This window comes from Malurus melanocephalus, unplaced genomic scaffold (assembly GCF_030028575.1).
Source record: "Malurus melanocephalus ecotype Western Australia unplaced genomic scaffold, MMel_1.1 scaffold_58, whole genome shotgun sequence".
Classification (NCBI taxonomy): domain Eukaryota; kingdom Metazoa; phylum Chordata; class Aves; order Passeriformes; family Maluridae; genus Malurus; species Malurus melanocephalus.
This window is the reverse complement of record NW_026623290.1, coordinates 905,477-918,351: the sequence shown is the minus strand read 5'-3', so window position 1 is coordinate 918,351 and position 12,875 is coordinate 905,477. Positions and strand designations below refer to the sequence as shown.

Sequence of the window (12,875 nt, the reverse complement as noted above, 5' to 3'; positions counted from 1 at the left end):
ACTGTCTAAAGCTGCTTTTAATGCAGCCAGCTTGTCCCACCCATCCCTCATGACGAAASCAGGCTTATAAAAGCCTCCTGAAACACACTCCTCATTCACGGGGTAGCTCATGTYACAATCTGAGCATCTTCTGCCGGGRGAGCACATCCTTGAGGTGGGAAAACAGGGCTGAGGGGATCACCTACAGACATTCCTCTCCTTCATCCCATGGCCAAGCTCGTCCATCAAACGTGATCCCAGAATGGTCTTTGGGACCATTTCCTGAGCAGACCCTAAACCAGCACCTCGCCAATCTCAGCCTCAAGAGTTTTTATCACTTTTGAGCGCATGAGGGTCCTGCTGCAGACGATTTGACGGGGAGGAAGTGGCTACACGCAGGCAGATCTGTTTACTCGTGCCCCTGAGCCCTCGGCAGACTGACAGCGCTGTCAGGTCCCATTCATTTCACGGCAGCCGATGCCTCACACCTCCCTGAACACAGCAGGGCTGGGGAGCGCAGCCTCTGCCCGCGGATGGGGCTCAGGCATTGATTGATGCKGTAATTGCCAGCACTCATCGCCGGGCAGGGAAACCTCACTTCACAAAGGCTTTTCGGGGTGGGAGGTGCAGGGCAGGGCTCCCTCACACCGATGTTTTAGAGCCAAACCAGCCTTGGAGTTTGCACCAGCAGCCTCAGCCCGGCGGGTCACTGATGGGGAATTAAGGAGGAAAACAAGCCCAAAGCGCCTTTCTTGTTAGTTCAAGCTGTTCTTACCTGGAGGGTGGAGAGAAGGACTTGCAAGCCACTGGCTTCTTGTTCTGCCATGCTGCTCGCCACTCACACGCCCTCCTTGTGGCAGCAGAAACAAAGCAGCTCGAAAGCCAAGCTTGCCCAACTTGCCTTGCTGCTGCCCCTGCGTCGTTCGAGAAACGGAGAGCTGAACRCAGATTCCCCAGCACGCTGCCACCACCGATAATCGCAGCAGTGCAACCCTAGACCTCGGCGGGAGAGATAAATGCACCCCCCCTCTCCCTCCCAGCTCTCCCGGTGCCACCAGAAGATTAATTCCTATATAAAGAATCCCGGGGATTAAGTAAAGTGCCCAGGAAAAGGTCTGGGTGCTTGATGTGTGGTAGGGGGAGCGCGGGGAGGGCGGCAATAGCGACAAGAAAGCAGAAGAGCTACAAACCTCAAAGAAAGGCAGGGAGAAGGGAGGGAGAGCTCTGGCTGCCTGACAGGCATTCCCAGCTGACCTGCTGATCCGTTCCAGACCCTGCGTGGACTCGTTCGTCTCCGTTTGACTCCGTTCCAGTGAAACCGGAGACACGGAGAAGGCAAAAAAGCGAGCGGCAGAGATGCCCYCGGTCTTAACGAGCGCTGACAACGAACGGAAGATACACCCGGCATGAGGGACAGGTGGACAGAGGCTCGGCAGGGTTTTTTGGCTTCCGAGCCCCATGATTGTCCCAAGTGGCAGCTGCAGTGGTCACTGCGGGGCAGGGAGTGACCGCACAGGGGCAGGGAGTGACCGCAGAGTGGCATCTTAAAGCCACGCGTGGAGGGAAGACAACTCTTCAAGGTGTGCTGGTTTGCTCCAAGGGCCACCACAGTGACCCACGCGTACCAAAATGTGTCCATCAGCACAGCAGCTCGGAGCTGGTTCGCTCCCTGGTGCCCAAGGCACGCTGTAGTACAGTTGTAGTTGTGGCTTGAATTCCTAGGAGGGCACCGAGTCCACTTTTAGCCTCCGCCGAGGGATATCAAAGGGCTCGGTAAACAAGAAGGAGCAGATAAAGAAGGTGAGTGGAGGGTTAGATGAGGATTTTCCAGCAAAATATTTTCGATGTGAAAAGGTCAGTTAGTCCCACAACAGGTGGGGTTTTTTTTTTCAGTTTTCTCAACACCAGGATGGCGTTTTTGGTCCTGAGGGACATGTCTGCAGGATGGTTAAAAGGCTGTCAGGGGAGAGAATTACTGGGTATGAAGAAAACAAAGGTTAACTCTGTTCCTTCCAATTTGAGGACTGTGATTTCTGTCTTYACCTCTAGAATAAGCACTTTATTATGGTGTGGGTCTTTTTAGTACCTACAAAAGGATTTTTTTCCCCTTTCAAAGAATAACTAAGGGTTTTTGGATGAGTAAAGTGAACCTGGGTCTGTGGGCATAAGGAAGAGCTCAGTACCACACAAAGACACACCCGACACTCAATGTGCACACACTTTCCTTTGCTGATGTCACTATAAACCCCTAATCTTCTAAGAAACAGTCAAATGAGGAATAAAACACTCCACTCTTAGCCAAGAACTATTTTCACATGATGAACCTTCATTGATAAGTGCTTTATGCAAATGGTAAGACTAATCCTGCCCAGCTCATCCCAGCAATGTGTGAACAAATGGCACAAGCATGACATTCCTCAGTTTCTGTGAGTGCCAGCAGGGTCCCAGGATGTCACTACCAAGCTGTAAAATAAAACAGATTAAAATGCCTTTGTCATAACTGTGGAGACACATCAGTGCCTTCAGAGAGAGTGCTGCAAAGACCATTCATTGATGGACAAGATATTCTACAGACAGCTAGGCAGAATAAAATAAGAAATTTCCTTTCCTATGAAAATACAGGTTTGAAGATTTTAGTTTTCTCAAAAATATTTTTTTTATTTTGATTTAAAAAAGAAATCTGTCATGCTCCATGAAATACCAGATTTTAGGTAGAGAGATGGTGTTGAGCCATTAGAGCAGTGCATTTTTGTCCATTTTGGGTGAGCTTCTGGCAGCTTCCCACAGAAGTCACTCCTGTATCTTCCCACCACCAAAACTTTGCCACACAAAYCCTGTAGAGCTTTAGGGGTTCTTTCAAATCAGCAGGACTCGATAAAAACTAATAAGAGACCACAAATAAAAGGGGAAGAGAGCCAAGCCAATGCAGGCAGTGTCCCCAAACGTGCTGGGTGGGAGGAAGGTGGGTACAGGGCTGGTGAGCAGTGCCAAGATATATCTCCTCTACAAATTATTACAGTGACAGAAAAYGACTCCAGGGCTAATTAGGAGCTGTTTAAAGAAGCTCTTCCACATTGTCGCTTCGTTCTCTTTCTTGTGACAATTGTACCTGTCACCAGAGCTGCGTGGAGCTATCAATTCCTGCTGCGTGGATTTTCAGAAGGCAGCCAGAGCTGATGGATGTGAGCAGGCAGTGGCAGCAGGCAGCCTGGATGCCCCGATCCCCTGCCTAAAACACAGCTTTGGCCTCTGTTTTAGGATTCTGTAACAGATTCTCTAACACACCAGTGGTCGGGTTCTTCCTCCCTGCATGAGCTTTAAAAATAATTGCAAAAATGTCACTGCAAACACGCCAACCTGAGAGGAAAGGGACACCAACAGCAGAGCTTGGGGGAGAGAAAATCTCYTCTGTTCCTTAAAATTTTGGGGTAGTTAGTTTGGCTGTACAGAGAAAGTAAAAGAAAACAYTGTACACAGAAAATTCTGGAGCTTGCATTTGATTTGAAAACAAGGCTCAATGAGAAAAGGGATAAAAAGATAAAACACTCATTAAAAACCTCAGTAATGACAGTGATGTTTACACTGATGTATGGTGTACAGCAAAACCCCYTGGAAACCAAATTTTAAGCAATAAATCATGGAGGCTTCTGATTATTCCCTATTCCCAAGCCATTTCCTCCAGGTTTGGTTGAATTTCCAATGTTGTTTTTGCTTTMTAAGAATAGGAGGTCCCCCACCTCAACACACCAAGGCTGAATGAACTAGAAAACCTACACAGAGCCAAATGCCAGAATTAAAACATTCAGATTCTCCCATTCATGTTACAAAGCAAACTCAGTTTGAAGATTAGCTTGTTAGTTTTTATCGATGTCGTCATTGTTTCCCCTATGCCCTCAGGATTATGAACAAAACAAAATGAAAATTAAACTCGTGGCTCCAGCTTCCTCCAAGTGCCAGGGTGAATATTTTTGTAGGGAGGACAGAGGGGATTAGAAGCACAAAGGCAGCACCTCTGAGTTCTCTGCAGGTGCTACACAGGCTCAGACCAGCAATTTTTCTTTTTGTGCTCCAGGGCTCAGCCACACGAACGAGTTAGAGATGTCATCTGATCTGCAGTAAATATGTGTACACACATTTAGCCCCTAGCAAAGGAAAAGGTAATTCAGGACCATTTTACCTGCATTAAAAGAGCACTCAGTCCAATTATTTCACATTTTATGAGCATATGCAGAAACCATTACCATGGATCAGCTGACATTAATGAATACATTTAAGCACAGAAACTTGTTGCTGTGACTAAATTGATGTTTTCCCTGCCTGTGAAATTTGAAGTTTTCCTCATGGAGATGCTGTACAGCTATAAAATTGGTAAGCCTTCATCTAGGAGCATTTTTTCCAGCTAGGGCATTACATTAGAAGATCTCCCTGGATGAGATAATCTGGAAATTGTCCTTGTGAATGGGGTGATGAGAGGAAGCCAGAAGTTCTCTGCCAGGGATCTGGCAACCACAGTGTTATTTATTTTATATTTATTAAAAGTGGGAAAACTGTACAAGAGATAACATATTTAAATAGTATTTTACTCTATATTTAAATTACATTTTACTCTATATTTAAATAACATTTTACTCTATATTTAAATAGCATTTTACTCTTTTATTATCACTTTGCTACTTATCCTGTCTCCTCCAAACCAGAATTCATAATGTTCTTATCCCTCTGAACCCCTGCAGAATCGCATTTGAAAGTAATTCACAGGCTAAATCACAATTAGCCCAAAGAAGTCTTAAACACTGCAAAAGCAGCACCAGAATCAATATCAGCAGAATAAAGTGACCAGACACAGCCAAGTTTCCCATTTCCTGTCCAGATTCTATACCAAGGAACTGCAGAACTCTTTTTTTAATTTTTTTTTATTTTTTTATTTTTTTTATTTTTTTTTTTAACATTAGCATTAAATGAAGTCCAAATACCAAAATCAGCTTGGAAACCTGCGATTAACCTGAGGATATTTTCCTCCTCATTCTCAAAATATTGACACCACTTTCACACYCACATTGCACACCTGGTTTCTAATAGGATTATTTCAATTTTTAAACCAGTGAGATAGATAAGAGAACAGCCAGGTTCTATTAAAAATGGGAAGAAAAAAATCTAATTGGATAAATTATTCATTCTGAAGCCAGCCTGAATTTTATGAAATGCAATTGAAATATCACTGTGTAAAATACCCTGTTAACTGTCCATATTTCACTTATATTAAATAGAGAACAGACTTCCCCTGTCAAAATTATGTGTAGCCAAGAAATGTATATATTTTAATAAAGGGATATTGCTTTTTCTATTTGGATGCTTTTCTCTCTAACAAACCCTTCATTTTCATTGTCTTTCAATCAAGCACGATGCTTACTGTAAGTGATTGCCAAAACAAATTTAATATATTAGAAAGTGGAGGGCTGATGGTGTTCCATTTGTGAATGACTATGCAGAGGTTTGCCCCTCTGAATAATGTGGTGTCACCCCCACTCCCTGGAAATAATTTCCTCTTCTACAGAAGTGAAAGGGGTAAAATCGAAGTGAAAACACAAGTCATGACAGTGAAATTGATTTTCAGATGCTGGTGGACTTTTGGCAAGTTTGTAGTGATAGGACAAGAGGKAATGGTTTTAGACTGAAAAAGGGTGSGTTTAGGGTGSATGTAAGGATGAAATTCTTCCCTGTGAAGGTGGGGAGGTCCTGGCACRAGGTGCCCTGTGGCTGCCCCATCCCTGGAAGTGTCCAAGGCCAGGTCAGACAGGGCTTTGAGCACCCTGGGACCGTGGAAGGTGTCCCTGCTATTGTAGGGAATTGAACTGGATGATCTTTAAGGTCCCTTTCAATCCCACCATTCTATGACTCCATCAAAAGCCTGTCGTATCTTAAACACACCTACACAACTTACCTGGAGAAATAYGTATTTAATCACTTTGCTGTGAGTTGTTCCCCCTTTTTCCTGACAGAACCTCTTGCTGTGTCCTTCAGTGCCTGAGATACAGCAGGAAGAAGGTACCTGACCTTCTCCTGAACTCCACAAGTGTTTTCCAGTGGGTTTTACCCWCTGAGTCTCCTCCTGGCAGAGGGGACACCTGCACACCTCAGAGTCTGTGARCTGGGGCAGGCAGAGCCCTTGCTGGGCTGGTGCTCTCATGGCTGAGACCTCAAATCACAGGGTTCCCCATCCCACCCCAGCCAAACAGCCCATAATGCCACTCCTGTGTTRAATGGTAACAGTAAAGATGTACTAAAGGAGCAAAAGAGAAGGGTGAAATGATAGCAAAATACTTAAATTAAGAGCTTTGATGCTTTAATCCTCTTTGGCAGATCCCTGGGCAGCAAAGCCCCCTTCATCCTGGTGCTCAGGAAATGTTTCTGCTGGACAAAACATCCTCCCCATTTTCCCACAGACTTGTCTATATCGAGCTTTTCTATTGCTTTTAAAAATAAAACCTTCTTTTTCCTACCTTGACAGCCTTTCTTTGCCACTTGTGTCATATTTTTTTTTTCTGCTTAAAATGTCTCTAATTTTATTTTCTAAATGTTCAAATTTAAAAGTACCCAGCACGGCCCTTGCAACAGTGTGAGCACAGACAATTGCAGGAGGTTTGTTGAATGTTTAAGGAAGTGGATTTTGCGTCAGCTTTCCCATTAGCAGAACAAATTGTGTTATATCTGTCTTTTCTGTTTGTCTCGTGTTTAGCATCCCTGCCACACACAGTATGCAAAGGTGCCAGAAAAAGAGGTGGCTCTGATAGGGTAAGAAACAAAGAATAAGGAGAGAATTCAACCCAAATAAGCAATCCCATGGTATCAGTTTAATGAGCCCTGTGAGGGAGTAGAACATGTGAAATTGGGCCTGTTTAGGTGATACCATATCAGAACTCAGAGAATTAACTCCAAAAGGGATTCCCCACMATAGTTTTTGTAGAAACCCATCTGGGCTAGCAGCACATCCTCGTTCTTGTTTTGCTTTGAGGTGTGATGAGTATCAGTCATCTGTCTCATGAGAAAACAATGACAAAACCAGTGATGATGGGATAATGCCTGTCCTGTTTCCCTCAGGTCCATCAAATCTGGTTTTACTCTAAAACTGGAGCTGAACTCTCCAGATCTGGAGGAGTCTCAGTRCACACACTGAGATTTGGCTAAGACTGAATTTGAATGATGGTTTGTGAYCTAATAAATTTATCAGCGCTGCGGAGGCCCTGGAAGGAGCTGTCATCATGAGAAACACAGTTAGAACTGAGGATGGCCTGTTATTTGCAATACTTCATCATTAAAATCCTCTCCATCCTGAATGATGAACAGCTCTCTATAGGAATAGAGAACACAGCAAAATCTAAAATGCAGGGAAATTTATATGGTGGGGAAAGAAATCATCTCAGGGACAGAGAAGCTGTAAGACTAAAGGATGGCATTTGTCTACATTAGGATGGCATTTGTCTACATTTTGCTTTGGCTGATTGAAAGCAGGCAGGGTTCCCAGAGACCTGGCTCAGGAAGCAACTCCACAGGGTCTCTTAGGAGGATGGGTCCTTCTGACTTTGCTCAGAAATCTGCATTTCCACTCCCAGCCCTCTGGTTCCCAAATCYGTGAACCTGATGAAAACACACCCTCCACCATTCCACACTGTGCCCACAGATCCATCTCTGGTCCCAGCCTCTGCTTCCTCTCCCCATCCATGGGGTTTTTCCCTACTCTGCCTCCCTGGAGGAAGCCCTGCAGACCTGCTGGAGAAGAGGGTTTGGTTCAATTTCAGAAGAGTGCTCTTGTCAGAGGTCAGACCCTGTGGAAATCATCCTGGGCAAAAGCTATTTCTGGAAGCAATAGAGTCACTCAGGCTTGGCTTCTGACTGAATGCAGTTTCACAGCTGACCAGCTGTGCCTGAGAGCACAGCATTTCCAACTGAAGTGCTTGGGGCAATCTTTTCCACRCTTTTCTGGCCCACAGAGCCTCCAGAGCCTGCTAGAAAAGCCTTTTCCTCACCAGTGGCACAAAGTGCATGTCTCACTTATACCTAGACACCTATTTTTCCTAAAATCCTAGGAACTACATCCCCTTTGGGATTGCTGCTTCTCTGCAAAACTCGTTTTGAAAAAGGCCAAAGAGCTTGTAAGTTTTTAGGGTGAGGGAACAAAATCAGAAAGAGCAGGATTTGATCAACCACGTTTCCAAAGGAAACTAAATTAAAGAAMAGCTGCTGGAATAATAATCATTCAATGCCATTATCACATTATCTCTGAACACTTCAACAACGTAACCCAGCAGTGCTGGTGTGTTCTGTGTCCCTCCTGCTCACACCTGTGGAGGTTCTATGAACACTAAACAATTTCTAACAAACCCCTTGCTCAGGCTGTGCCAGCTCATCCTTTGTGATGTTSCTGGTACGTTCCCTGGTGTGCTCTTGGCATGTGCAAAATGCAGTCAATATTGATCCATCAAGGCTCACAACCCCCTCTCAGGGARTGAGACAATTTTTTTCCATCTTACACTTTTCAAAGCCAAGGAGGAGTCTCTCAAGGACACAAACAGCAGTGGTGGCAGAGACAGGGGGACAGGACAGGTCCCACTGCCCCCAGTGCCACCATGGGAAAACTCAAAGCAGTAATGGATGGAAGGGGATGGAAAGGAAAAAATGTTGTCATCTATTCAGCCATTGCATTTTTCTCCCTAAAGTCACAGAGGCTGTGGCCAGGTGCACATTTGTCAGTTTTTCAAGCAGACAGACCCTGTTACTGATGCCTGGGTGTTCATTTGAACATCTGCACCCCTTCTGTCCTTTGGGTAGCATTTGGTGAGCCTCTGGATGGTCCCAGCAAGCCTCTGTGCGCATCTGCCATGTTCTGGAGACAGGCTCGGTGAAATSATGAGACTTTTGACTCATTTCTGATGAAAACCTGCCTCAGAGCTTCAATTAAGAGTGGCCACAAAGGTTCATTTCTCCACCTTTCCCACCGCAGCCCTGATTATTCCCTGCGTGTCCCTGCAGGCTGCGGGTGGCATCGACAGGAACTCTCAGGTGAAGTCAAAACCTCGTGAATTCAGGCTCGTCCTGGGGGAAGGGGGAAAACAAACCCAGAGCCAGGGAGAGCCACGGGAAACAAACTGCCTCACGGCTTCATTACCATAAGTGTTTCTTGTTCAGCTCATTATGTGAATCCAGTTCTCCGTGTATTTCCTCCAAAATTTGTTAGGGGAGGGGAGCCCCGTGGCTTGATGGATCCACTTCACCTCCCTCCTCCAACTCAAAACTCGTCAATCACCGCTGACTCTTTTTCAGTAAAACCTTCATTTCATTAAAATTTAATTATTGGTTTAATTAAAATAGGCAAGCAGCAGTGTGAGATGTGTATGGTTTTTTATGGCTGAAGGAGATTGTAAAGTCCTCATTCATTTCCCAAATGAGCTTCCTCTAAAAATTGGGCTGCCTTTTTATAGGCCAATTCTCAATGCTGCTTTCAAATGGATCCCACAGCCATTCATATAGATTAATTCGGGCAGTGAATCAGATCCTGCTTATTGGCCRTCTTTCAGAACACACTGACGATGCTCCAGGAGCCCTGTGCTAGAGCCCCGGGAGCCCGTGGCTCTCTCCAAATGATTAATTAATCCTCGTACAGGAATTTTTCAGTTCCGTCTTAATTTATTCACATTGCAAAACAAATTTAGTCTTGRTGAAACGGGCCAGATTGACAAGCCTCGTGTGACTGACAGCTGCTCTGTTATTCCCTCAGAAAGTGTGACGTGGGGAAGGTTCTTCTGTACTGGTGGAATTTGTGCTGTGACACAAGAGAAAACCTTTATTTTTTTTTTTTATTAAATACTAAAATAGAGTTGTCTTTTTTTTTTTTTTCCTTTTTTTAATTAAATACTAAAATAGAGCTGTCCTTGTCTCCTCTCTCAATGGTTTCTCCAGCATCCCTGTCCTTTTATTCAGCATCTTGGGAACACATGTTTATACACAGTGGGGAATTAACACAAAGCAGACAATAACAAACAAAACATGGTCTGGGTCACCATCTGAAAAGGTTTCCAGGTGTCCCATGGAAAATGTGGGGGTGGGAGTGTGTGGAGGTATTTCTAGGGGTAGAGACAGCACCACGTAAGGACAAGCAACGAGACATCCTAATGCAGCTCTGGAACCAAGTCCATGAGCTGCTRATGATTTTCAAGTAGTTAAAGTGTTTTTCACCTCACAATAGAGATGTGAATCTTTAGACTCTCTCGAATCCCCAAACCATATGGTCCTTGGATTTGTTTGAAGCACTCTTCCCTTTGCACCAGTGAATTGTGTTTCAAAGAGCTGTGTAGCTCTTTGTGAGTGCTGGTCGCAAAATAATCACAACAAAAAAAAAAAGGGGAATATTGAAAATTTCTAATATCTTCAGCTCATGCTTCCGGGCAATGCTGGGCTGCCTTCCCAGGGCTTTGYAATCTGCAGATCTCTCCTGCCATATTCCAGGAGGAAATGAAGAAATGAGAGAAGCAGCCTTTCGTTTGGAAGAAGCCCTCCAGACATTTGTGCAAGTACCTGCAGTGACCTTYGGTTCCCCAGCAGCACCAGCCAAGGAGGCAAGGGCTGGGAACAGAGTGTGCTGTTTCAAAAAGCCTTTACATCTCCTTTGTACTCGCTCTACTCTCATCATTTTTCGTTTTAAATATCTTCCTACATATGCCTGAAGGTTGTGGATCTCCTTTTGTGACAAAAAGTGCAGATCAATCTGCAGGTAGAGGTCTAATTTTCAGCATTGTCGCTGCCTTGCCAGRGGGTCTGGAAGCACTTGAGGAAATCAGGTAGCAATGCTGGCACCCCTATATCTTTATCCTAAAGGTGAGAGCATGGTATGAGGGTGAAAAGGAAGGACCTGTTTTCCTCTTCACATGGCTTGACTGAGCAATACCTCATTAACTCCTGGCTGTCGATGCTAAAATCACACTTGGCTCCATGGATCCTGCTGAATCTTCCTGAATACATTAATAGGTTGTCATGGTTGCTGTTTAAATTTAACCACAGATTGGCTATAGGTTTGAAGGAAAGAGTACTTGGGGCATCAGAAAGGGTTTTGAACCATCATACCTAAGGGAGAAACAAGGCTCTTCCATAGAAGAGCCATAGCACATGGCTTTATGCTGTCATGTCCAACCAATTTGGGCTCTCCTGTCTTCCTCAACAGCATTAAACTCACATCACAAGGTCCTGTGGGGCTTTGCAGCTTTGAGATCATCAGCTGAAAGGAGCCACATAAACATGGACATAATTGTGTCTTATTGAGGAATGCTGCTGCAATAAACAGCCTCTGCTACCAACTGCCCAGCTGGAATATTTGTGTTTATGTCAGCACTTCAAAACCATTGATCTGCAATAAGCTCGGCGTGGGGAAAAGAATCTGCTACAGAGGTCAGAGAGGAGAAATTCAATTTTTCCTTATAAGGCTGGAGAGCTTAGCAGGGAAGGTGGGACTGACTGCAGGAAGCTGTTCTGCTGCTGGGATCACCCATGCTGTTCCCTGCCTGTCCTTTATGTCCTTTTTCCTCTCACTTTCCCCATGGYTGTTCCTGAAGGCATTACCTGGAAGGCACATCCAGCAGCTGGGCACTTTGAAAATGGGATTTATGGAGTACAAAGTGTTCCTCCCATCTGATCTCCCWGGTCCATGCCTTGAGCCTCCCTCCTCCATGGGCTGCAGGGAGTTTKCTCTGGATGGAGTGGGGCAGAGCAGGAGGCAGGAGCTGCTTCACTGGTTCTGTGGCAGCCTCAAAGTTGCTCAAACGTGAGCAAATCTGCGCTCAGAGGTGGAGGAACCCGGAATTCCTCTCTGAGTCTCCATTGGCAGGTTTAATGGGATGAGAAACTGCAGAAAAAATAAGAGAAATTAGACTGACCTTGCCCTCTCCARGCCCAAGGATGTGGGAGAAGCAGGGGTGATGCAAGGGCAGAAGGCTGGTGATGGGAAATGGGGCTGATGGAGAGTGCCAGCGATGGCTTCAGTGCCAAACCACCAGTGAAACAGCAAAATTCCATCCCCTGCCAGCTCCTTTAATCCTCCTGGGCCTGCAGTCCATAACTGGGGACTTGTCTACCATCTAGAGCCCTTGGCAGCTCACCTCCCTAGAAGAGAGACCTGTGRTCAGATTAAAGCCCATTTCATGTCCCTGCTGGGGTTCTTGTGARCCCCCTGCTCCCCTGATGTTTACACAGGATCCCTGACTCATTTCCACATGAAGAGCTGACATTTCCCTCTCCAACCTGGGCAGGGGTCACGGGTTGCTGTGTTAAAGGGAAAAAWTWMMAWWAARRRRWTTTTTCTAATCACCACATCAGATCACAGAGGAATGTRAATCACTGAGCAGTGCTTTCTGTTAGAAGCAGAGCAAGGTTACTCCAGGTATTCCTCAGGAGCATTTTGATATCTCACATGATACTCCCACGTGCAGAAGCTCACATGAGTTCACACAAACTTGGCTGGAATCCTCTGAAGAAGTTGAAAATGGCATGGGAAAGGAAGATGCTCTGATATTTAGGAGTGTCTCCAACCTGTGCTGCARCCCAGAGCTCACACCTGGACTCCACAGGGTCACTCTGTGCCCCTTTTGGATATCTGATAAATTGGGTTTATCAGCTGTCCCTTCTTGGCAAAAAATTGGTAAAAATACAGCGAGTAAGGGAGGAATGGAAGGAGACAGGGCAGATGTGGGACAGAAAACCATCAKCTGGGACCAGATTTATCAGCACCTCTCACAGCAAGGCTATTCACAAAAACATCACTGTAGACTTGCAAAAGCATCCCAGAGAAGGTGTGGAAGTGTTTGAGGTCAGGTTAGATGGAGCTCTGATCAGCCTGGTCTGGTGGAAAGTGC

The 12,875-nt window shown here is 45.3% G+C and overlaps 1 protein-coding gene across 1 annotated transcript in view; it reads right to left on the bottom strand.

Moving 5' to 3' along the window:
* AGBL1 (AGBL carboxypeptidase 1) overlaps positions 1–12,875 on the bottom strand; it is a 291,262-nt gene that overhangs the window by 253,797 nt on the left and 24,590 nt on the right. The gene's annotated exons all lie outside the window — the stretch shown is intronic.